Source organism: Mesoplodon bidens (assembly GCF_964165515.1).
Source record: "Mesoplodon bidens genome assembly, chromosome: 4".
NCBI lineage: Eukaryota > Metazoa > Chordata > Mammalia > Artiodactyla > Ziphiidae > Mesoplodon > Mesoplodon bidens.
In genome coordinates, this window is record NC_138160.1 from 44,042,222 (window position 1) to 44,068,356 (window position 26,135).

Genomic DNA, 26,135 nt, shown 5'->3' on the forward strand with positions numbered 1-26,135 from the left:
ATCAGAACCAGGTTGATGGTGTATCCTATTAACCTTGGCCTAAGGACAGTGTCCAGGGGCGCTCCAAACCCTTTGCAATTGTATGTTAAATTCTATGTGTGAAATTTTGCTGTGAAATGGATCTATAGATAGCTCTTCCTAGATTTTCAAAAGGGGTCTGTGACACTATACTGAGCTCTAGAAACTTGCTGCTCAAATAGTGCCCTCAACTGGCAGTGTCTGCATTACCTGAGGCTTCTCAGAAAGGCACACTCGGATTCCACCGAGGACCTACTGAATCAAAATCTGCATTTCAAAAAGATCCCAAGTGACTCCTGTGCACATTAACATTTGAGAAGCTATGCTCCAGAAATTTCCCAGGTTTCCCTGATAATGAGAATCACCTGCTATGCTTATTAAATATGCAGATTATCTAGGGTCTTGGAAATTCTGATTTATTAAATCTGGTAATTTTTTAAATTACTCTGTGTGATTGTTATATTTAGGGAGGAAACACTGCTCTCAAAACTGAAGCTATCAGCAAGTTAAGAATTTGTTAGATAACCTGTTTATAGCTGAACCAGCCTTCCTGCACCAGACTCTTCCCCTTTGCATACAAGAATGGAGGAGATCGAAGTCGATACTTCAGCCTCTTCAAATCCCAGATGCTTCCCAGTTCTTACCCATATGAATCCTTGTGATAAGTCCCTCTGTTTTCTCTAAACAGCTTGAGTCTATATACCTAACTTCAAAAAATGCTTAACACAGGGCTTCCCTGGTGGCGCAGTGGTTGAGAATCTGCCTGCCAATGCAGGGGACACAGGTTCGTGCCCTGGTCTGGGAGGATCCCACTATGCCACGGAGCAACTGGGCCCGTGAGCCACAATTACTGAGCCTGCGCATCTGGAGCCTGTGCTCCACAAGAGAGGCTGCGATAGTGAGAGGCCCGCGCACCACGATGAGGAGTGGCCCCCACTTGCTGCAACTAGAGAAAGCCCTCGCACAGAAACGAAGAGCTAACACAGCCATAAAAATAAACAAATAATTTTTTTTAAAAGCCTAACACAATGCCACTAATTACCATGGTGGATTTTTTGAGGGTTTTGTTTGTTTGGTTTGGTTTTGGTTTTTTATTGAAGTATAGTTGACATACAATGTTAGTTTCAGGTATACAATTTTGTGACTTGACATTTAAATACGTTATGAAATGATCATCATGCTAAGTCTAGTAACCATCTGTCCCCATACAAAGTTATTACAGTATTATCGACTATATTCCCTATGCTATACATTACATCCTCATGACCTGTTTATTTTATAATGGGAAGTTTTTACCTCTTACTCTCCTTCACCTATTTTGCCCACTTCCCGCCCTCCTCCCCTCTGGCAACCACCAGTTTGTTCTCTGCATCTATGAGTCTGTTTCGGGTTTGTTTTGTTTGGTTGGTTGGGTTTTTCTGGGTTTGGGGTTTTTTTTACATTCCACATGTAAGTGAAATCACACGGTATTTGTCTTTCTCTGTCTGACTTATTTCACTTAGCATACTACCCTCTAGGTCCATTACCTTAGGGTTTTTAAAAATATTTGATACATATAAAGGAATATTTGTAATGTGTGTAAATTGTAAAGCATAAGAAAATAAACACCTTAGGTCTCACTACCCGACATAAGAGCTAAAACGTCTCCAATATGGTTGACGTTACCTGAGTGCTGCTTCCCAATCCCAAACCCCCAGCCTGCTCCATTTTCCACCACCACTAACCCAGGGGTTACTACATTCTAAATTTTGTCTTTATCATTGCCTTTATTTAAAAGAAAATCATGACTTTACCACATATTTGTCCCTGGTTAATATTTTACATGTTTTGAGCTTTATAAAAACAGTATCGTATCATGTACACTAGTAAGTGAGGATTTGCTTTTTCACTCACCATTGTTTCTGCTGTTTATTCATGCTTCCTGTTGCTACAGATCAGTCATTGTCACTAATGGATAAATTTCTCTTTATGTGAATATGCCACTCATCATTATTATTATTATTATTTTTTTTTTGCGCTATGCGGGCCTCTCACAGTTGTGGCCTCTCCCGTTGCGGAGCACAGGCTCCGGACGCACAGGCTCAGCGGCCACGGCTCATGGGCCCAGCCGCTCCATGGCATGTGGGATCTTCCCAGACCAGGGCGCGAACCCATGTCCCCCGCATCGGCAGGCGGACTCTCAACCACTGCGCCACCAGGGAAGCCCGCCACTCATTATTACTCCATTCACCTATCAACAAACATCTGGGTGGATTCCTTTGGACTTTTAAAATGCACTTCGAAAAATACACCTGTGAACAGTCTTGTATACGTTTCTTGGTGCACTTTGGCAGGAGTATCTCTAGAGCATTTAATAGGAGTGGAATTGCTAGGGTATTGTGGTAGGCTGACAATGGCCCCCAAAGATCTTGTTAACTTATATGGAAAAAGAGTCTTTGCAGATGTGATTAAGTTAAGGACCTTGAGATCAGAAAATCATCCTAGATCATCTAGGTGGGCTCTAAATACAATCACAAGTGTCTTTATAAGTGGGAGGCAAAAGGAGATTTGATTCCAGACAGAAGAGAAGAAGGCAAAATTCCCTGTCAACACTTTGAATCAGTCCAGTGAAACTGATTTTGGACTTCTGGTTCCACAACTGTGAGAGAATAAATTTCTGTTGTTTTAAGCCATCAAGCTTGTGGTGATTTGCTACAGCATCCATAGGAAACTAACACAGGTGTGCATATGTTCAAGTTTACAAGATAAGGCCAAACAATTTTTAACCCAAATTAGCAAGTATCCAGAAACTATGATGTGTCAATGTCATGTATCAGATATTAGCTCTAATGGTGGTTCCAGAATTCCTAAATTCTTAAATTCCAGAATTTAAGAAACCTCTCTTAAAGCTGTATTTACACAACACTTTCAAAACAACTGGAAAAAAAAGTCAAAGGTCCTATCAGAGAACATGGGTAGAGAGAGTAGGTTGCCATTGACTGGCACACTCTCAAGTTATTATTTTGCTGGCTTGTTAATAACAACGGAGTTCTCCGTTTGTTATATTATTCTCTTATTGTTGGCGACCTTGGAAAGATCATCTTCTTGGCCCCAGGTCAGGGAGGTATAACCAGCTCTCAGATGTGTGAATGGGTTTTTAGAATCACTGGCATGCCATGTGTTTACTTGAATGATTTCCCTATTTATGAAGTTATTTTTGTTGTTACACCAAGGGCAGGTATATGTAGGAGCATTTCCCTGATCTCTGTACCTTGCAGAAACAGCACTTCTTTTCATGTCCTTTCCAAGGACAGTGAAGGGGTCGAACTGTAGATAAGCCCTCTGTGCCCTTTACTCTTGCATATCTGTTTTGACGCAATACAGTTAAGAACTCCCAGTCTTGCCAAACTTCTGACATTCTAGGGTCATTATTGCTGCTGCTGACAGTGGCAGCTCATAAGGGGTGAAAGCATGACATATTTCTTAAAAAATGCATTTCCAACAATCAGGAGAAGGAAGGTGTATTAGTTTTCTATTGCTGCTATCACAAATTGCCACAAACTAGTGGCTTAAAACAACACACATTTATTATCTTACAGTTCTATAGGGCAGGATTCTAACGTGTCTCACTGGGCTAAAATCAAAGTGTTGGCAGGACTGTGCTCCTTTCTGGAGGATCTAGGGGAGAATCCATTTCTTCGCCTTCTCCAGCTTCTAAAGGCTGCCCATATGCCTTGACTCATGGTCTCCCTCATCCCCACAGCCAGCAACATTGCACCTCTCTGAACATTCTTCAATCATCATATCTCCCTCTAACCACATCTGGGCGAAGTTCTCCAGTTTCAAGGACACCTGTGATTTTAGTTTGGGCTCACCCAGATATCCCAGGATAATCTCCTCAAAGTTCTTAATTTAATTACCCCTGAAGAGTCTCTTTTGTCATATAAAATTACGTATTTACAGGTTCTGATAATTAGGACATGGATACCTTTGGAGGGGAAGCATTATTCTGCCTAACACAGAAGATCTGTTTAAAGGGGCAAATAGAGAACAAATGCTATGCTTACTTAGCTGCAAGTGCTATAGACATATAAGCCATATAAGCAACTTGTTGTGCAGAGGGCCTGTTAGAGCACTGGAGGTTGAATCAATTGCTAATAACCAATTATTTAATCAATCATGCCTATGTAATAAAGTTTTCATAAAAACTCAAAAGAACAGGTTTCGGAGAGCTTCTGGTTTTGTGAACATGTGGAGATTTGGGGAGAGTGGTCCCTGTGGAGAGGGCATGGAAGCTCTTCGCCCTTTGCCCACCCCTTGTCCTATGCATCTGTATCCTTTACCATATCTTTTTATAATAAACTGGTAATCCAGTAAGTAAAATGTTTCTCTGAGTTCGTGAGTTATTCTAGCCAATTAATCGAAACAAAGGAGGGGGTATGGGAATCTCTGATTTTTATCCAGTTGGTCAGAAGTACAGGTAACAAACAACCTGGACTTGCAATTGGCACCCTGAGTTGCAGGGGGTCATCGGAACCTTCCATTTGTGCAGCCAGTTGGTCAGAAGCACAGGTAACCTGGGTGTCTAAAGCAGAGGGCGGTCTTGTGGGACTGAGCCCTTTACCTGTGCAATCTGATTCTATCTCCAGGTAGATAGTGTCAGAATTGCTTTGAATTCTCAAACAACGTACAGACATCCAAGAATTGGTTGTTGGTATGGGAAGCCTACACACACACACACAGACACACACACACAGACACACACATTGGAACTGGATCTGGGAAGTCCTTTGCAGCTGGATATATTGGTTGTCTTTTGAGGAGCAGAAGTTCTTAATTTTAATACAATCCAGACCAATGTGTCAATTTCCCCCTTTATGGTTGGCATTATGGATGTTCTTTCTAAAAAAAAGAAGCAAACAAACCCTTGGTTTATATTTTAATTTTAACTTTGTTTTCTTTTTCAACTTAGAAAAAGATGAATGCTCATTCTTTTCAAATTAACTAATTTATTTACTTATTTATTTTTGGCTGCATTGGGTCTTTGTTGCTGTGCACGGGCTTTCTCTAGTTGTGGCGAGCAGGGGCTACTCTTCAATGTGGTGTGCGGGCTTCTCATTGCGGTGGCTTCTCTTGTTGCGGAGCATGGGCTCTAGGCACACCAGCTTCAGTAGTTGTGGCTCACGGGCTCTAGAGCACAAGCTCAGTAGCTGTGGCACACGGGCTTAGCTGCTCTGCGGCATGTGGTATCTTCCCGGACCAGGGCTCGAACCCATGTCCCCTGCATTGGCGGGTGGATTCTTAACCACTGAGCCACCAGCGAGGTCCCTGAATGCTCATTCTTTTAGAAATGTATGGATAATGAAAAAAAAAGATTAAAAAATCAACAATAATTCAATACCCCCCAAACAAAGACAATTAGTGTTTATTTATTTTTTTTGTCTGTGTTGGGTCTTTGTTGCTGTGTACCAGCTTTCTCTAACTGCGGCGAGCGGGGGCTACTCTTTGTTGCGGTGCATGGGTTTCTCATTGTGGTGGCTTCTCTTGTGGCGGAGCACGGGCTCTAGGCATGCGGGCTTCAGTAGCTGTGGCATGCAGGCTCAGTAGTTGTGGCTCGTGGGTTCTAGAGCGCAGGCTCAGTAGTTGTGGTGCACAGGCTTAGCTGCTCCATGGCATGTGGGATCTTCCTGGACCAGGGCTTGAACCCATGTCCCCTGCATTGGCAGGTGGATTCTTAACTACTGCTCCACCAGGGAAGTCCAGTATTTTTAACCTTTAAATAACTCTGTATGGGGACAGATAGTCACTAGACTCATCATGGTGATCATCTCATAATGTATGCAAATGTCAAGTTACTATATAGTAGATCTGAAACTATTATAATATTGTACATCAACACTTTAATTTTTGATTTTAAAAATTATATGTCCTAGTTATTGAGTGAGACTAGTTACATAGAAATTTTGATTTCATGGAATATTAATAAATAAAAATATTAAATGTACCAACTTACAGTGAAAAATTAACCCATTAATCTCAATACGTCTGCTTTCTCCTAAATCTTAATTGTTTTCCCAGTAATACTAGACTTTCAGTTTCCTAAGGATGTTAACACTTTACTACAAAACTGTGGTAGAAATTTAATGTGACAAGCAACTGATATTGCATATCTCATTAACATGCATTTTTTGCAAAAGCAAGATACTGACTAATGTTCACTGCCAGGAAGATAAAATAAATTCTTAGCTCAAAGTCTTGGTTTTCTAGTTTTAAAAAACCCTGACTTAATCTCTAAAAGATATTACAGTAAGTCCCCTACACACGAACTTTCAAGTTGCGAACTTTCAAAGACGCGTACGTGGTTTGCATGTCCAATCACGTAAGTTAGCTCATGTGACTGTCATACATTTTCACGTGTGTGCACCCTCTACAAGTAGTTGTGCTTTTGTGTACTTTACTGGACAGTACTGTATACAGTACAGTAGTACAGTATCTTTATTTCAAGCCCAGGATGTCTGGAAGCAAGCATAAAAGCAGCAGTGATGTAGCTGGTACTGCTAAGAAGCACCAAGCAATGACGATGGAAACAAAAGTGAAAATAATTGAGAGAGTGGCGCAAGGCAAAAAGATGGAATTGGGGGCCCAGGAAAAGGACAAAGAGAGACAAGAGGAAGAAGAAGTAACTGAAGAACAGAAGAGAGTCACGACGCAGGAAAGTGGCAAGTGGATTTTCTTTGTTTGAGGAGGCACTGTTAGTTTTTGAGGCAAAAGACCCGAACGTAGAATGGTACACGAAGGCTGCAGCGACAGTTCAGAATGCAATCCAGTGCTACTGTGTCATCTATAATGAGAAAAAAAGAGCTACTACCCAGACATCACTGGATCATGTTTTCAAGAAGGTAGATAGAATTGAATCCAGCAAGGAACCAGAATCTGTGCCATCAACGTCAGGCATGAGTGAAATTGCAGCTTGCCCTCCGTCTCCTATTGCTAATGATCCTTCAGCTCTACCATCTCCCACCTCCTCTCCCTCCTCCAGTCAATAACTCTTCTTGCCTGTTCACTCAATGCCAGCCCCTGTGTGCCAGCTGTTGTACTGTACTACTGTACTTTTCAAGATACTGTACTGTAAGATTAAAAATGTTTTCTTTATTTTTTGTTTGTTTTTTATGTATTATTTGTGTGAAAAGTATTATAAACCTATTACAGTACAGTACTATATAGCTGATTGTGTTAGTTGGGTACCTAAGCTAACTCTGTTGGACTTATGAACAAATTGGACTTATGAACTCACTCTTGGAACAGAGCTCATTCATATGTAGGGGACTTACTCTATACAGTTCCAGAAGAAAAAAATTCTGGGTGCTTAAAAATAAAAATTAATAGCTTTAGAAAAATAACCTTTCATTTCTTTTTATGCCAGAAGTATTTGTTGGATAGAGGTGAAAAGAATCTCTTTCTCATTTTTCACCCTAAATCTGATCAAACAGTTTTCCTTGCAAACTATGCACATCCAGTCAATAAATATTGCTTAAGCAGTTACTACATGCTAGACACTCCAGTGGTACGGTTTCCACAAGACATTGTACTCTTGTGTCCCATTTTTAAGCTAACAAGATACAGTCTGTGGGGAAGAACCAAGCTTTATCACATGTTTGGGGAACCCTGAGGCATACACCTCAGGGCCTCACCCCATGACTGAGGCCCTGTCTGCCTTATTCTTGGCAGCCTGCCCCAGGACTTATTCTGTTCTATCTGCTTCGGGAATGACTGGAGAACTGGTTCTGAACCCTAGCTAGCCCTATGGCTGGGGCCCTGTATCAGCCGTGATCCAACAAGGAAAACAGAAACATTCTGAGTATTTAAAATAAAGAGAATTTAAGAAAGAGAATTGGTTACATGGGTGATGGAGTAGTTGAGAAATTAATACGGAATTTAAAGCATTCCAGATATTAGCAGCAGAAGAAGGAAGGCACTTCCACTTCAAACCTGGAGGTACAGAGATTGAAAATGATATGATTCGAGACTGAGGGCTGGAGTCAACTTGTGGAAACAAGAACCACAGTGGGCCTGTCTGATGGAACCTGAACGGTGAAGAAGACACAATTGCAGCTAGAGAAGGAGGCTAAGACAGAGATGTGGGGAAAATGCCCTGGCTTCTTCCTTCTGCCCTCCAGATTTATGCCAATATCTCTCACTGGCTAATCCTATTGGGAAGTCAATCTACAGGGGCCTAGGAAACAGCCTGCAGGAAAAAGATACCCTGCTGTACTGAGCAGAGCAGAGAAAGAGTTGAAGAAAGATCTGATAACAAGTAGCCCAGAACTGGTATAGGACTGGTTTGAGGCTTCTTGGATGCCAGATGCTTACCTGTCTTATAGTTCACTTGCAGCTGAGCTCTGCAAGCTAGCCTACCAGAATTCCCTAATATCTCTTGCTGGAACTCCCTATTGCCAGCTTCTTGCATGAGTGCACATTGGAATCACCTGGAGACCAGATGATTCCTGGGCTTCTCTCCAGAAACTGAATAAGAATTTTTGGAAATGAAGTAGAAAAATCTATACTTTTTACACCTCAAGATGATTCTGATGTAGGTGATCTGTGGACTCAGTTTTTAAAAAGCAGCGCTTAAAGATGAGACTACTCTAGTCCAAATTTCTGGATCCTCCAAGTTTTCTTTTACCCTACTAGAATGAAACCATCATGCTGAGCTGGACTATAGAATGAGAGTAGCCTCCAAACAAACACACACTATTTAATATATAAATAGATTGAACTTTATATTTACATTATCACTAAAATCCGAATGATGGATTAATGTCAATATCATTCTTATTAACTGGATAATGTCTGATGACTTTTGTGAATATTCTGTTTTGCTGGTCTAAGTTGAATTAAGCATGGCATTAAAGCAGAAAACTGTCTCTGCAATCTGATTTTGGTTAATTTTGAGATTGGCCATTTTAGACTTTAGCCATAATTATGTATATTTCACATAGTTTAAAAGGCACTAAACATCAGAAGCATTCATCTGTAAAAGATAGAATTAGAGAGGTGGCCAAAATGGCAGAGTAGGAAGACCCTGAGCTCACCTCCTCCTAGGGGCACATCAATACAATTATTTATAGAGCAACTGTGGATGAGAATGACCTGAAGACTAGCAGAAAAGATTTCCCACAACTAAAGATATAAAGAAGGAAGCACAATGAGATGAGTAGGAGGAGTGGAGACACAGTATAGTCAAGTACTATACCTGCAGGTGAGTGACCCACAAATGGGAGGATCATCACGATTGCAGAGACTCCCCCTAGAGAGCAATGGGTCTGAGCCCCTCACTGGGTTCCCCAGCCCAAGGATCCTGCACTGGGAAAACAAGCCCCTAGAATGTCTTGCTTTGAAGGCCAGCAGGGCTTGTGTACAGGAGAGCCAGATGGCCCTAGTAAACAGAGAGTCCACTCTTAAAGGGCACACACAAAGCTGCACATGCTTTGAGATCCAACACAGAGGCAGTAATTTGAAAGAAACCTAGGTTAGACCCACTTGCTGATCTTGAAGAGCCTTCTGGAGAGGTAAAAGGCAAGTAGGACCGCATCTGGGGACACATATGCGGACAGCAACCGTTTTTAGAAGCTTGTTCTACCACAAGGACACTGGTGCTGGCAAGCGGCATTTTGGAGCTCTCTCTCTAGCCTATTAGTGCCAGGGGCTTACCCACCCACCACCTGGTAAGCACCAGTGCTGGGAGCCCCCAGGCCAAGCAGCCAGTGCCCCAGGACCCAACCCAACCCACCAGCAGGCTGGCACCAGCCTCAAGACCCCCAGGACCCTGCAGCCAACTGTGCCAGGACCTGCCCTCAGCCACCAGCAAACTGGCAGTCTCCATATGAGGCAGGGCCTGGCAGCCAACTGGGCCATGGCCCAGCCCCACCTACCAGCGTGGCCATAGTAGTTGGCCACACCACAACAGAAGGGCCCATGCAGCTCACATAGAGGGTACTGCTAGAGCATATAGCTCTGGTGTCCAGAGGGGACTGTGCAGCTGGGCCCTATAGGATGTTTCCTACATAAGACCACTTCTCCAAGATTGGGTAACATAACCCACCTACCTACCTAATACATAGGAATGAAAATAGAGAATTAGGCAAGATGAAATGGCAAAGGAATGCGTTCCAAAAGAAGAAACAAGATAAAACCCCAGAAGAAGAACTAAGCAAAGTGGAGATAAGCAATCTACCCAACAAAGAGTTCAAAGCAATCATCATAAAAATGAAAAGTGAACTCAGGAGAAAAAGTGAGTAAGGAGAAAAAGTGAGTAAGCACAGTAAGAAGTTTCACAAAGAGTTAGAAAATATAAAAAGAATGAAACAGAGCTGAAGAATACAATACTGAAATAAAAAATAGACTAGAAGGAACCAACAGTAGATTACATGATACAGAGGAATGGATCAGCAAACTGGAAGACAGAGTAGTGGAAATCACCCAAGCTGAATAGAAAAAAGAAAAAAAAAATTTTAATGAGCATAGTTTAAGAGATGTCCAAGATCACATCAAGCTAAAATTTGCATTATAGGGGTCCCAGAAAGAGACAAGAGAGAGAAAGGGGCAGATAACTTATCTGAAGAAATAATAGCTGAAAACTTCCTTAACTTGGGAAAGGAAACAGACATCCAGGTCCAGGAAGCATAGAGAGTCCTAAACAAGGTCAACCCAAAGAGATCTACATCAAGACACACTACAATTAAAATGGCAAAAATTAAAGATAAAGAGAGAATCTTAAAACAAGCAAGGAAAAAGCAACTAGTTACGTACAGGGGAATTCCCATAAGACAATGAGCTTACTTTTGGAGGGGGCTGTGCACCGTGCAGCTTGTGGCATCTTAGTTCCCCGACCAGGGATCGAACCCACACCCCCTACAGTGGAAGCATGGAGTCCCAACCACTGGACTTCCAGGGAATTCCCTAGACTATGATCTTACTTTTCAGCAGAAATTTTGCAGGCCAGAAGGGAGTGACATAATATATTTAAAGTGATGAAAGGAAAAAGAAAACCAAAACACAAGACAACAACAACAACAAAAAAAAACGACTTCCCTAGTGGTGCAGTGGTTAAGAATCTGCCTGCCAATGCAGGGGACACGAGTTCAAACCCTGGTCCCAGAAGATCCCACACGCATCGGATCAACTAAGCTCATGTGCCACAACTGCTGAGCCTGCATTCTAGAGCCCACAAGCCACAGCTACTGAGACTGCGTGTCACAACTACTGAAGCCCATGCACCTAGAGCCCATGCTCCACAACAAGAGAAGCCACCACAATGAGAGCCTGTGCACCTCAACAAAGAGTAGACCCGTTCACTGCAACTAGAGAAAGCCTGTGTGCAGCATCGAAGACCCAACACAGCCAAAAATAAATAAATAAATAAAGTTATATTAAAAAAAAAGAAGCAATAATGCTCTACCTAGCAAGGTATCATGCAGAGATAAAAAGTTTTACAGACAAACAAAAGCTAAAAGAGTTCAGCACCACCAAACTGGCTTTACAAAAAAAATGTTAAAGGGACTTCTCTAAGGAGAAAAGAAAAGACCACAACTACAAATAAGAAAATTATGAAAAGAAAAAATCTCAACGGTAAAGGCAGATATATGGTAAAGATGGTCGATCAACCAACCCCTTATAAAGCTAGTAGGAAGGTTAAAAGACAAAAGTAGTAAAATCATATAATCATCTCAGTAGATGCAGAGAAAGCTTTTGATAAAATTCATCACTGATTTATGATAAAAACTCTCCACAAAGTGGGTATAGAGGGAATATACCTCAACATAATAAAGGCCATATATGACAAACCCACAGCTAACATCATTCTCAATGGTGAAAAGCTGAAAGCATTCCCTCTAAGATCAGGAATAAGACAAGCATGCCCACCCTCACCACTTTTATTCAACATAGTATTAGAAGTCCTAGCCAGAGCAATCAGAGAAGAAAAAGAAATAAAAGAACCCAAATTGGAAAGAAGTAAAACTTTCACTGTTTGCAGATGACATGATACTATACATAGAAAATCCTAAAGATGCCACCAAAAAACTATTAGAATTAATAAATGAATTCAGTAAAGTTGCAGCATACAAAATTAATATGCAGAAATTTGTTGCATTTCTATACACTAACAAAGAGCTATCAGAAAGGTAAAATAAGAAAACAATCCCATCTACAATTGCATCAAAAGAATAAAATACTTAGGACTAAACCTAACCATGGAGGTAAAAGACCTGTACTCAGAAAACTATAAGACATTTATGAAAGAAATTGAAGATGATACAAATAAATGGAAAAATACATCATGCTCATAGATTGAAAAAATTAATATTGTTAAAATGACCATACTATCCAAGGCAATCTACAGATTCAATACAATCCCTATCAAAATACTAATGACATTTTTCACACAACTAGAACAAATAATTATAAAATTCATATGGAAATACAAAAGACTCCAAATGGCAAAACGATCTTGAGAAAGAACAAAGCTGGAGGTATCTCATGTCCCTATTTCAAGTTATATTACAAAGCTACAGTAATCAAAACAGTATGGTACTGGCACAAAAATAGACACATGGGTCAATGGAACAGAACAGAGAACCCAGAAATAAACCCATGTTTATATGGTCATTTAATCTACAACAAAGGAGGTAAGAATATACAATGGGAAAAAGACAGCCTCTTCAGCAAATGGTGCTGGGAAAAGTGGACAGCTACATGCAAAAGACTCAATATATACACATCATATACAAAAATATGCTCAAAATGGATTAAAGACTTAAATGTAAGACCTGAAACCATGAAACTCCTAGAAGAAAACAGGCAGTATGCTGTTTGACACCAGTCTTAGCAATGTTTTTGGATCTGTCTCCTTAGGCAAGGGAAACAAAAGCAAAAATAAGCAAATGGAATAACATCAAATTAAAAATCTTTTGGCACAAAGGAAAACTATCTACAAAATGAAAATGCAGCCTGCTGAATGGGAAAAGATATTTGCAAAGGACACATCAGATAAGGGGTTAATAACCAAACTATACCAAGAACTAAAAACTCAACGTCAAAAAACAAACAATCCAATTAAAAAATGGGCAGAGGACCTGAATAAACATTTTTTCAAAGAAGACATACAGAGGGCCAACAGACATGTGAAAAGAGGCTTAACATCACTAATCACTAGGGGAATGCAAATCAAAACCACAATGAGATACTGTTTCACACCTGTCAGAATGGCTGTTATCAAAAAGACAACAAGGAAGTGTTGATGTGGATGTAGAGAAAAGAGGACCCTCATGCACTGTTGGTAGGACTGTAAATTGTTATAGCCACTCTGGCACAGTATGAAGGTTCCTCAAAAAATTAAAAGTAGAACTGCCACATGATCCAGCAATTTCATGTCTGGGTATTTACCCAAAGGAAAAAAACCCCACTAATTCTAAAAGATATATATACCAATGTCACTGCAACATTATTTAAAACAGCCAAGATACAGAAGCAACCTGAATGTCCATTGAGAGATGAATGGAAAAAGAAAATGTGGTATATATATACAATGGAATATTATTCAGCCATTAAAAAATGAAATCTTTCCATTTGCCACACCATGGATGGATCTAGAGGGTATTATGCTAACTGAAATAAGTCCCTGGTCAGAGAACTAGATCTCACATGCCGCAACTAAGAGTTCACATGCCACAACTAAGAGTTCACATGCCACAACTAAAAGATCCCACATGCTGCAACAAAGATCCCACACATGGCAACGAAGATCCAGTGTGCTGCAACTAAGACCCAGTGCAGCCAAATAAATAAATAAATATTTTTAAAAAAGTCAGACAAAGACAAATACCATATGTGGAATCTAAATAACAAAACAAACAAACAAATAAAACAAAATGAAAAGACTCATAGATAGAGAACTGGTGGTTGCCAGAGAGGAGGGGTGTGTGTGGGACAAATAGGTGAAGGAGATTAAGAGGTACAAACCTCCAGTTATAAAATATATAAGCCACAGTGATGAAGTATACAGCATAAGGAGTATGACAGATAATATTGTAATAACTTTGTATGGGGACAGATGGTTCCTAGATTTATTGTGGTGATCATTTCATAATATATGCAAATGTCAAATCCTTATGTAGCACACCTGAAACTAACATAATATTGTAGACCAGCTATACTTCAATTAAAAGAAAGGAGGGGCCTCCCTGGTGGCGCAGTGGTTGAGAGTCCGCCTGCCGATGCAGGGGATACGGGTTCGTGCCCCGGTCTGGGAGGATCCCATATGCCGCGGAGTGGCTGGGCCCGTGAGCCATGGCCGCTGGGCCTGCGCATCCGGAGCCTGTGCTCCGCAACGGGAGAGGCCACAACAGTGAGAGGCCCGCATACCGCAAAAAGAAAAAAAAAAAAAAAAAAAAAAAAAAAAAAAAAAAAAGAAAGGAGATTCCAAAAAATAGGATAGGGAATGGTTTAGCGGGTCTAATATTAGTCAAATATCAGTTGTTAAGATAATAAATGACCTCTGATTATACTTGAATTCAAGATTTGGGGTTTTAAAAATTATGTCTACCTATGTGTTTTTATGTAAGAAGAACTTTTAGTACAATAAGGAAGACAAAATTATATAAGATTCTTCTGAACCTTAAAAGAATTAATAACTCAAGAAAGCCTAAATGGAGTATTAAATCAGAATTATATTAGATTGTGTTCATTTCAAATTTGTTAGAAACTTGAAATATGATGCTAAGTACAACTGCATATATGAAATGGCAATATGATTGGTAGTGCTAGAAAATTTAGTTAAAGTAAGCCTAATAAAGCAGAACATTTGCTGAAAACCGCATAGGAAATTGTGTACTCTTATTGAAGCTTGTCAGTTTATCCCCCTTCCAGAAAAAGGTTGGACCCCTTCTTGATTATATTCAAGTTAAGGTGCAAGCCAGATACATCTATCCCTTTCACAAAGTGTTCACAGATGTTCTACTAGATTCTAAAATGCTCTATTAGATCCTACTAATATCTGTTGGCCAGAACTGGTTCATATTGCCACCTTAGCTACAAAGGGTCTGGGAAAGTAGTATTATTAACTAAATGTACCACTTCCCTGAGGGGGAAAAATGGAGTTCTATTTTTAAGAAAGAAGGAGAGAAAGAATCTGGTTAGAAAATTAGAACAATGTCACAAAATGTTTATTGTATGTTAGAGTGTCTATCAGGATAGGTGTGTATGTATTAATTCAGATGTTTGTGTGAGCCTAATGTGTGCGTTAAGGTCAACAGAATTGGTTATAAATTCATTCAGTAGGATTTCCCTGGTGGTCCAGTGGTTAAGACTCTGTGCTTCCAATGCAGGGGGCATGGGTTCCATTCCTGGTCGTGGGAAGTTCACTTGCTGCAGGGTGTGGCCAAAAATTAATTTTAAAAAATTCATTTAATGAATATTTGTTTCTTGGGAAAAAAGAGAGTTTGATTTTTGCATATTTGGCCCTTCTCCTTATCAATATCTCATCTATTATTTTGTTTCATTTCTTGCTTATTTTACACCCAACTGCTGTCTGAGGATGTACCTCAAGGACCACAGTCCTGGGGAAAACAGAGAGCTGAAGAAGTGGGGCTGTGAGCCTGGATCTGGCTTGGACCTGAGCAGTTTTCTTTAATGTTTTAAATATTAGGTTTCTATATAAAATTTTATTTGAAAAAAGTGTTCCATTTACTCATTTTTAAAAATCCTGGATTATGGACAGTGCTTTACAAAGAGCAGATTAATAAAAGTTTCCAGAATTGCATGGTCCGATACACTTCATGTTTCTGGGAATCAGGCTCTTGATAGAGGTGTGATTTAATGCAGCTTGGAGACATGGCTTTGAACAGGCTCATTAGTCTGCATTTTAAGTATTGTGTTTATTAACTACCGTGGTTTGAAACTATCTGACACCTGTTAGCCAAGAACAATGTATGCATAATCCAGGGGATGAGAAACCAGGGCAGCAAATATTATGATCAGGAAACACTGTGGTTTCCTAGGTTAACTGCTAAAGAACCATTTTAGCTAGAATCATCCTCTCGCTCTGACATGACTATTTTTAAAAATATTTTACTGAAGTATTAGCAGATGTAAAGTAGTATATACAGGATGGATTAAAAACTGACTATTTTTTAGACTTTTCACTAAAATCTTAGGTGGCTTAGATGTGCTATCAAGAAATATTTTTTCATCTTTGAAACATTGGCTTATTCCCTTAGTAAAATTATGGAATGTGACTTTTTGTATCTTTTCCTATCTTTACAGATATAAAGAAAAATTTAAAAATTGTTTATGTATTTTTTTGCCTCGAATAAGACGTGTTTTATAGCCACACTGAGTCCCACACAGGATGTGGTTAAGGCCAGCCACTAGCATTAGTTGTTAAAAACAGTGAGGGGTAAGTGTCTCATGTATACAGTATTCATATGGCTTAGAAGTATGAATTCACTTGGTGAGACATTTTGCATTGAAATGATACTTACAAAGTTAATGTGAGATCATGAAATGATATAGTCTTTAGTGGAAGTGAAGGACATAATTATATATAATGTAATTATTATTTTACTTTAAAATATATGTACAATGTCCCTTGATCCAACAATTCCATTTCCCAAATAGATGTGCAAAGATAAATATGCAAGGATGTCTACTCCATTGTTTACAATATCAAAAAATTAGGAACAACAAATCTTTCGAAGTAGAGATTAGAAACAATACTATGGTACATCCCATGCAATGGGATACTATATAGTCATTTTAAAAATGGAGTTGATACTTACATCTGGACTTTGAAAGATGTCTACATATATTGTTATGTGAAAAAAAGCAAATTACAGAACAGACTATATAGTATAAGCCATTTGGTAAAAATATCAAGTGATAATATGTAGTAGATACATATTAGACACTATGTATCAATATAGATATTGTATATATCACTTTATGTTTTATATAATATATATATAATCTTGATATATAGTAGAGAATATTATCATCTACTGTGGGTTGAGACTCTAGGAAATGTTAGTTTCTCCTTTATTTCTTATGTAAATTGTTTATAGAATGTGTGATAATTTATAATACAATATTATACATATGATTTATAATACAAAATACATAAAATTTCTGCATAGAAAAAAGGCTGTTACAATAATTGTTTCTAAAACATGGAACTTTGAAAGATTTTAAAAAATTATTTGTGCTCTAATTAATATTATTCTATGTGTATATGCTGTACTTTTTTTTTTGCATTTTTATTTTATTTTTGTGGGTTTCTCATATATGGCCTTTATTATGCTGAGGTAAGTTCCCTCTATGCCTACTTTTTGGAGAGTTTTTGTCATAAATGTGTGTTGAATTTTGTTGAAAGCTTTTTCTGCATCTATTGAGATGATCATATGGTTTTTATTCTTCAGTTTGTTAATATGGTTTATCATATTGATTGATTTGCATATATTGAAGAATCTTTGCATTTCTAGGATAAACCCCGCTTGATCATGGTGTATGATCCTTTTAATGTGCTGTTGGATTCTGTTTGCTAGTATTTTGTTGAGGAATTTTCCATCTGTGTTCATCAGTGATATTGGCCTGTAGTTTTCTTTTTTTGTGACATCTTTTTCTGGTTTTGGTATCAGGGTGATGGTGGCCTCATAGAATGCATTTGGGAGTGTTCCTCCCTCTGCTATGTTTTGGAAGAGTTTGAGAAGGATAGGTGTTAGCTCTTCTCTAAATGTTTCATAGAATTCTCTTGTGAATCCATCTGGTCCTGGGCTTCTTTTTGTTGGAAGATTTTTAATCACAGTCTCAATTTCAGTGCTTGTGATTGATCTGTTTATATTTTCTATTTCTTCCTGGTTCAGTCTGGGAAGGTTGTGCTTTTCTAAGAATTTGTCCGTTTCTTCCAGGTTGTCCATTTTATTGGCATAGAGTTGCTTGTTGTAATCTCTCATGATCCTTTGTATTTCTGAAGCGTCAGTTGTTACTTCTCCATTTTCATTTCTAATTCTGTTGATTTGAGTTTTCTCTCTCTTTTTCTTGATGAGTCTGGCTAAAGGTTTACCAATTTTGTTTATCTTCTCAAAGAACCAGCTTTTAGTTTTATTGATCTTTGCTATTGTTTTCTTTGTTTCTATTTCATTTATTTCTGCTCTGATCTTTATGATTTCTTTCCTTCTACTAATTTTGGGTTTTAGTTGTTCTTCTTTTTGTTCTTTTAGGTGTAAGGTTAGATTGTTTATTTGAGATTTTTCTTGTTTCTTGAGGTAAGATTGTATTGCTATAAACTTCCCTCTTAAAACTGCCTTTGCTACATCCCATAGGTTTTGGGCTGTCATGTTTTCCTTTTCCTTTGTTTCTAGGTACTTTTTGAATTCCTCTTTGATTTCTTCATTGATCTTTTGGTTATTTAGTAGCATATTGTTTAGCCTCCATGTGTTTGTATTTTTTACAGTTTTTTTTCCTGTAATTGATATCTAGTCCAATAGCATTGAGGTCAGAAAAGATACTTGATACGATTTCAATTTTCTTAAATTTACCAAGGCTTGATTTGTTACCCAAGATATGATCTATCCTGGAGAATGTTCCATGAGCACTTGAGAAGAAAGTGTATTCTGTTGTTTTTGGTTGGAATGTCCTATAAATATCAATTAAGTCCATCTTGTTTAATGTGTCATTTAAAGCTTGTGTTTCCTTATTTATTTTCATTTTGGATGATCTGTCCATTGGTGAAAGTGGGATGTTAAAGTCCCCTACTATTATTGTGTTACTGTCGATTTCCTCTTTTATGGCTGTTAGCATTTGCCTTATGTATTGTGGTGCTCCTATGTTGGGTGCATAAATATTTATAATTGCTATATCTTGCTCTTGGATTGATCCCTTGATCAGTATGTAGTGTTCTTCTTTGTCTCTTGTAATAGTCTTTATTTTAAAGTCTATTTTGTCTGATATGAGAATTGCTACTCCAGCTTTTTTTGATTTCCATTTGCATGAAATATCTTTTTCCATCCCCTCACTTTCAGTCTGTATGTGTCCCAAGTCTGAAGTGGGTCTCTTGTAGACAACATATATATGAGTCTTGTTTTTGTATCCATTCAGCCAGTCTGTGTCTTTTGGTTTGAGCATTTAATCCATTTATGTTTAAGGTAATTATCGATATGTATGTTTCTATTATCATTTTCTTTTCTTTTTTTTTTTTTTTTTTTTTTTTTTTTTTTTTTTTTTTTTTTTTTTTTGCGGTACGCGGGCCTCTCACTGTTGTGGCCTCTCCCGTTGCGGAGCACAGGCTCCGGACGCGCAGGCTCAGCAGTCATGGCTCATGGGCCCAGCCACTCCGCGGCATGTGGGATCTTCCCGGACCGGGGCACGAACCCGTGTCCCCTGCATCGGCAGGCAGACTCTCAACCACTGTGCCACCAGGGAAGCCCTATCATTTTCTTAATTGTTTGGGGTTTGTTATTGTAGGTCTTTTCCTTCTCTTGTGTTTCCTGCCTAGAGAAGTTCCTTTAGCATTTGTTGTAAAGCTGGTTTGGTGGTGCTGAATTCTCTTAACTTTTGCTTGTCTGTAAAGATTTTAATTTCTCTGTTGAATCTGAATGAGATCCCTGCTGGGTAGAGTAATCTTGATTATAGGATTTTCCCTTTCATCACTTTAAATATGTCCTGCCACTCCCTTCTGGCTTGCAGAGTTTCTTCTGAAAGATCAGCTGTTAACCTTATGGGGATTCCCTTGTATGTTATTTGTTGCTTTTCCCTTGTTGCTTTTAATATTTTTTCTTTGTATTTAATTTCTGATAGTTTGATTAATATGTGTCTCGGAGTGTTTCTCCATGGTTTTATCCTGTATGGGACTCTCTGAGCTTCCTGGCCTTGATTGACTCTTTCCTTTCCCATATTAGGGAAGTTTTCAACTATAATCTCTTCAAATATTTTCTCAGTCCCTTTCTTTTCTCTTCTTCTTCTGGGACCCCTATAATTCGAATGTTCATGCATTTAATGTTGTCTCAGAGGTCTCTGAGACTGTCCTCAGTTCTTTTCACTCTTTTTTCCTTATTCTGCTCTGTGGTAGTTATTTCCACTATTTTATCTTCCAGGTCACTTATCCGTTATTCTGTCTCACTTATTCTGCTATTGATTCCTTCTAGAGAATTTTAAATTTTATTTATTGTGTTGTTCATCATTGTTTGTTTGCTCTTTAGTTCTTCTAGTTCCTTGTTAAATGTTTCTTGTATTTTCTCCATTCTATTTCCAAGATTTTGGATCATCTTTACTATCATTACTCTGAGTTCTTTTTCAGATAGACTGCCTATTTCCTCTTCATTTGTTTGGTCTGCTGGGCTTTTACCTTGCTCCTTCATCTGCTGCATATTTCTCTGTCTTCTCATTTTGCTTAGCTTACTGTGCTTTGGGGTCTCCTTTTCTCAGGCTGCAGGTTTGAAGTTCCTGTTGCTTTTGTTGTCTGCACCTAGTGGGTAAGGTTAATTCAGTGGGTTGTGTAGGCTTCCTGGTAGAAGAGACTGTGGATGAGGCTGGATCTTGTCTTTCTGGTGGGCAGGACCATGTCCAGTGGTGTGTTTTGGGGTGTCTGTGAATGTGGTATAATATCAGGCAGCCTCTCTGCTAATGGGTGGGGTTGTGTTCCTGCCTTGCTAGTTGTTTGGCATGGGGTGTCCAGCACTGGAGCTTGCTGGTCGTTGAGTGGAGCTGGTTCTTAGTGTTATACGGATATCACTGCGAGAACTCTCGCCGATTGATATTACGTGGGGTCAGGAGGTCTCTGGTGGTCCAATGTCCTGAACTTGGTTCTCCCCGCTCAGAGGCTCAGGCCTGACTTCCGGCCGGAGCACCAAGACCCTGTCAGCCACACGGCTTTTGGGAAGTCTGAGGTCTTCTGCCAGCATTCATTATGTGTTCTGTAGGAGTTGTTCCACATGTAGATGTATCTTTGACGTATTTGTGAAGAGGAAGGTGATCTCCATGTTTTATTCCTCCGCCATCTTGCAGGTCCTCTCTGCACTTTTTCTTTTTTCTTTTTTTCTTTTTTTTTTTTTGGTGGCTGTGTCACACAGATTGCAGAATCTTAGTTCCCTGACAAGCAAGAACCCACGCCCCCTGCAGTGGAAGCATGGAGGCCTAACTACTGTACTGCCAGGGAATTCCCTCTACTTTTTAATTTAAAAAAAAAGGGAGAAGATGGTAGGGAGACAGGGAGGGAGTTGTTAGAGATTGGAATAGGTCATTTAAATACCTAAATGTCTTCAATCTTTAATTTATTCTCTTTGGTCACTGTTAATGTTGCATTTTCAGAATGCCAAATATGCAGTTAGGTGGATTAGGCTATTTAAGAAGGCCAAAGTAGGTGGGGGAAAGGCATCAGGGATAGATATATGAATTGCTTTTGCTGGGGGTTTTCCACCAAATGTGTTCTTACCACTGTATAAATCACATAAACTGCTGACGCTGGAATCCCTCACAGCAGAGGACACTTGCTCCTGGGGCACAAGTCCTCCATTTGCTTGTAAGGGGGCATCAGTGCATCTGACTCCAAGCTAGAGTCAGTTTTAAACAAGTAGTGGCTTTGAATTTTCTAGAGCATTAGAGTCTTGAGGCAATAAGTCCTTCAACTCTATGATGTCAGCTTATTTCTCAGAAGAGCTCCCAGCTGAGTTGTTCTGAGAAATGTTGACCGTCTGAGGCAAAGATGTAGACACTAGCTCCTCACCTCAGAGATCCCTTTTCTGGTATACTCTCTTGTGGGCAGATTTTTAAATGCTGAGAATATGGGGCAGACTTCAGATGTCCCAGAATTTGAATTCTATAGGTCATGGTCCATAAATGGACTATGGAACCACCCACAGGAGACTGCAGCCAGGACCTCTGTTTTTCCAGCACCTACATCCCTGCTGATTTTCCACCTTTCTAAGAAAGGAGGGATGGGGGCCATGGATCAACAAATGGCAGCCAGATCAAAATCCCATGTCACCAACTAAGACCACAGCAGGTGGGATTTGCCACAAACCCAGAAAGAACCAGATTTATGGCATTTGAGTCACTAAATAGCAGTGTCATTTTGCAAGGAGCTTGCTGATGGAAATCATTTCATTGATGGAAAATCATCACATTGCTTCACTTCTTTGCTGTTGTGTTTTTAATTGGCGTGCCCTAAGGCTTTGTGGCAGGAGTTGCAGAATACATAAATAAAGTCATTTCATGACATAAAGCCTTTTCAAGTGCCAAAACTCTGAAAGGAAAGAAGAGTTGATTCAAATGCCACAGAGACAAAAATGTATTTTTCTGGGACAAAGGAAAATGAATGATTTAAGCTTGTGGCAACTTTTAGTCTCATTCATGCACACACAGAGATAATCTTTTTTAAAAATTCTGTTCAGCACTTGGGTACAAGCACAGGGTGTACCCAGGAAGTTCAAATGTCAATGATCGTTATTAATACCCTTGTTTTCCTCGCTTGCTCATTGCCAAGTGAAACAAGGAATTAAGCACAGGCTCCAGCAGGAAAACAGCCATGAGTATCCTAGATAGAAAAGGCCCCATCAGCTTTTCCATTTCCTATAGGGCAGAGTTCCTTTTCATGTAAGCATGGTGCCTTGGAGAAGGATACCAAGTGTGTCATACTGGATACTGTCTCATTTCACTGAGTAAAAGTTTCCTACACGTCCCTGGATACGATGGAAACAGAAAAGGCACTCCCCAAAAGGTGGTTACCTGCTCAGCAGTCAGAATAAAAAGAGATCCTGAGAGCTACTATCTCAGTGGCTGTGTTTTCTCTCCGGAAATGCAACCTCCATCTGGGGTCAGGTGTGGTTTGTGTTGTTTTCTCTGTGGGGGTTTGCACAGAGTTCTCCTATCTCTGTAGAGAGTACACAGTCAGTTCTGAGACGGAGACTAAAGCAGGGATGCTTTGGTCCCAGAGGTATGCAGTTTTCGGCTAAAGTGCCCAAAGGAATGTCCCAACCAGGCATTTCTACCAATGAGGCAAGCTAAGGGATTCTTTCTACTTTTTGGAACTTCACTGAGCTGTGGAAGGAAGAAATGAGTATGGTTTCCTTTTTTTTTTTTAAAGCTGAAACAGGAGCAGGATTGTAGCTGTCACAAGCTGACTAAATATTTTTTTTACAGCACCAAAGCCTTTAAAATCCTTGGAACACTGGTGAGAACTAATGTTTATGTTGGGACCTTTACATTAGTTGAGGAGGGTATGTGTGCAAGTTACATATGCACAGTGCCAGCCGCTGCCCAGGGGCTCCACATCTGAGGAGAGTGGGGAGAGCGAACCATTCTATCCATGGTCTGGAATAACTTAAAACTGCAGGGGAAAAGACTTCAGCTCAATAATCTGAAAATGGACGAATCAGAATGAGGTTTGCAGCAAGCCCAAGAATGCCCTTGACATTCAAACCATGCACCCTAGCTTCCCTGACTGCGACATGTAATTCTACTCTTTCTACCCTGCCTGTGGACGGTCTGTGTAGTGTCAGAATTCAGCCTGCAGGCCTCAAAACCCTGTAAGCATTCTAATTCTTGGATATAAGCCTAAGACACAGTTGCAGAGGATTGATTTCCATCCTCTCCCTTAACAGAGGCCACCAAATTTTAAAACATATAGAAAAAAGGAGACTGTGTGACTTGAAAATTTTACTTTAATCAGATTTATGCCAGGATGACTTAGCATTTATCCAGTAATTGTTTCCCAAATTGAAGCTTTTTTTTTTTTTTTAACAAATTTATGGATCAGTTTACTGGAATGTTCACCAGGTGCTCTTTTGCATTTGTAAAATATTAACTTTTCGTAGGGTTGTTGAGCCAGTTTACATGGGAGTTCACACTTGGGAAAGTCATTCAGAGTGTGACTGTAAAGGTCATTACCATGCTTTAGAAAAATAAAAAAGGGTGAATCAGCAGGGTCATCTTTCATGTGGGAAATATGGTTGGCTATTATTGTCAAAGTATAATATTTAGAAAGTGAAAAACATGGCCCAAATATTTAAGTGAGCACATGCCAAATGTTTATTTACCTTATTACTTGGGGAGCCATCAAGATGGTAAAACTTGTTCATAAGAGAATTCAAGAGACTAAGTATATGTAGTTTAGGAAAGAAAGAATCCAGGAATAAGATTGCTAAATTATATTCTTTTAAAAATGAGAATGCAGGGCTTCCCTGGTGGCACAGTGGTTGAGAGTCTGCCTGCCGATGCAGGGGACACGGGTTCGTGCCCCAGTCCAGGAAGATCCCACATGTCGCAGAGTGGCTAGGCCCGTGAGCCATGGCCGCTGAGCCTGCACGTCCGGAGCCTGTGCTCCGCAACGGGAGAGGCCACGACAGTGAGAGGCCCGCGTACCGCAAAAAAAAAAAAAAAAAAAAAAAGAGAATGCAGGGACTTCCATGGTGGCACAGTGGTTAAGAATTCGCCTGCCAATGCAGGGGACACTGATTCGAGCCCTGGTCTGGGAAGATCCCACATGCTGCGGAGCAACTAAGCCTGTGCACCACAACTACTGATCCTGCGCTCTAGAGCCCTTGAGCCACAACTATTGAGCCCACACACCACAACTACTGAAGCCTGCGTGCCTAGAGTCCATGTTCTGCAACAAGAGAAGCCACTGCAATGAGAAGCCCACACACCACACCGAAGAGTAGCCCCCGCTCACTGCAGCTAGAGAAAGCCCGTGTGCAGCAACAGACCCAATGCAGCCGAAAATAAATAAATAAATAAATAAATTTTAAAAAATGGGAATGCAAAATAATGCATCCACTTTGGAAGACAGTTTAGCAGTTTCTCATAAAGCTAAATATACCCTTACCATATGTCAACCGAAAAAAAAGGCACAATCTAAAAGTTGAGAGTTATGTTTTATTTGGCAGGCTTACTGAGGACTTCAGCCCGGGAAACAGCCTCTCAGATAGCTCTGAGGGACTGTTTCGAAGAGGCAAGGGAGGAGCCAGGATATACAGGAGTTTTCAGAAAAAGAAAAAAAACAGGCAGTCTAACGTCAGAAGGTTACTGCTAATTAAAGAAAAAACAGCCATCTCAAGTTAATGAATTTAGCACTTTTCTATGTATGGGAAGATGTGAGAATCTGGACTTAATGAAATTACTCCTTTGATATGCGCCTTAACTATCTAGAGCCAGTATCCTGTTTTTCTCTATCCCGAATCCTCTCAGGGTGCACTGGCAGGGGTAGCTTCAGTGGCTGAGGGCTGATGACTGCAACATCCTTTTTTACTGATATGGCAGGCGGCATTCTTTGTCCACACATATGATCCAGCAAACACAAATGAGTTGAGAACTTATGTCCACACAAAAACCTGCACACGAATATTTATAGAAGCTTTATTTATAAGTGCTAAAAGCAGGGAAACTACCAAGATGTCCCTCAATAGGTGAATGGACAAATAAACTGTGATATATCCATACAATAGGTATTATTTAGCAATAAAAAGAAATGACCTCCAAAGACATGGAGGAACCTTAAGTTCATATTACTAAGTGAAAGAAGACAGGCTGAAAATGCTACATATTGTATGATTCCAACTACATGACATTCTGGAAAAAACTAAAGACAATAAATAGATCAGTGGTTGCCAGGGATTCAGGGTAGGTGGGGAGGGTTGAATAAGTGAAGCACTGGAGATTTTTAGGGCAGTGAAAGTATTCTGTATGATACTGTAATGGTGGGTACATAACATTATGCAGCTGTTAAATCCCTTAGAACTGTACAACACAAAGAATAAACTGTAAGGTAAACTATGGACTTTAGTTAATAATGTATCAATATTGGTTCATCGATTGAAACAATGTTCCACACTAATGCAAGATGTTATTAATAGGGGAAAAAAGGGAGGTGGGGTAAAGAGGAGAGAGCGTATATTAAACTGTCTGTACTATCTGTTCAGTTTATCTGTGAACCTAAAATTCTAAGAAATAGTCTATTAGTTTTTTAAAACTTCAATGCCCTTAGGGTAATAGAACTATAAACTTCGTGATTCCTTTTTCTATCCAACAGAAATAATTTACAACTCTACTCTGCAAAAATCATTTACCACTTAATCTTCTACAGGTTTATGTCT